The following is a 1,399-nucleotide window of genomic DNA, read 5'->3' on the forward strand; positions in this document are numbered from 1 at the left end:
TATCCCAAATTAAATGTAAAAAAAAGTTACATGTTTTTTATATTAAAAAAAAAGTTTTAAAAAAAATACTTTCTTACTATCCAACCCTTTATCACTTTTTTTGTTTGTTTGCTTTTACCCATTTTATCCATTTAACTATCCATTTTTAAATGGGTAATATGGGTATTACTCATTTTTTACCCATTTTCAAATAAATTGGATACCCAATTCATTTAATATGGGTAATATAAACATATTATTTACCTATTTTGTCACTCCTACACATAATCTTTTGTAACAAGACAAGCATATTAAAGAAGGCTTGAAAGAAAAGTCTGTCATCTCAACCTCCTTGTTAAATATCCTGCATCGAAAGCTATTCCTTTATGGAGAGACTTCCCCTCTCTAATTGCATCTAAAGAGACTAAAGTGATATTCTTCTCATCCAACTAAAAGAAATTCGATGGGACAACAATGGTCGCATATGAATCTTAGCTTAGATGTTGCAATAAACATAACTGTCAATATCCTTTTGAGAATTCGACTATTGCTAAATACATGGGACACCTACTTGGCCATTCAGTACTCGCCAATAACAGCCACAGGTTTATCTTTTTCAAATGTCAAATGCATTAATGCATGCAGCATCGACTTAAAAATAATGGTACGACACGGTGTCACATGTTCATCTTCTATAGTGATTCATTTAGATGCAAAATTATAGGTACCATCTTGTTTTAAGAAAAAAAGTTACATTTATATCATATACAAATGATACCTATCATGCAATTTGCTCAGTGAGGAAACTAACAAGAAAAAGGAGATCTTTCTCTCTACTTGATACATCCTCTATCAAAAATGTATAAGTTGTTAAGAATTATTTTGATTGATGAAATCTTATTTTATTTCATTTTTCATATCCAGACTTGTTTTACATATACTGATTGGTTAATTCAAACTACCTTATTATCTTGGCTACAAATTTAACAACAAAAGAAACTTCTCACCAATTCAGGTTGTTGGTAACAACTATTAAAATGAGGACATGCTTATAAGTTATCAACTCATATTTAAAATTATACAATTTGACAATCAGCATATAAGTCTCTGCACATACTTTTCTGTTCAAAATGAGATTAAAAACTCAGTTCAAATCCCAGCAAAGGCAAGAAAAAATATTTTTTCTCTAATCTTCCTAAGCATACCCAAAACCTTCATCAGTCATAAAATAGTATATACTAAAAAAAATTAAAAAAATCAATATATAGAGATTGTAATTAATCATACAACTAAATGTCAATCCCAAATTAATCAGCATCGTCTGTCTATACGAAAATTGTACATCCAATTCAGTACATTTGAACCCGACTTTGGGAAGAAAAAAAGGAGGAAAAAGCTCACCCGATCATAGTCATTTTGA

This window comes from Solanum pennellii, chromosome 1, assembly GCF_001406875.1.
Source record: "Solanum pennellii chromosome 1, SPENNV200".
NCBI classification, from domain to species: domain Eukaryota; kingdom Viridiplantae; phylum Streptophyta; class Magnoliopsida; order Solanales; family Solanaceae; genus Solanum; species Solanum pennellii.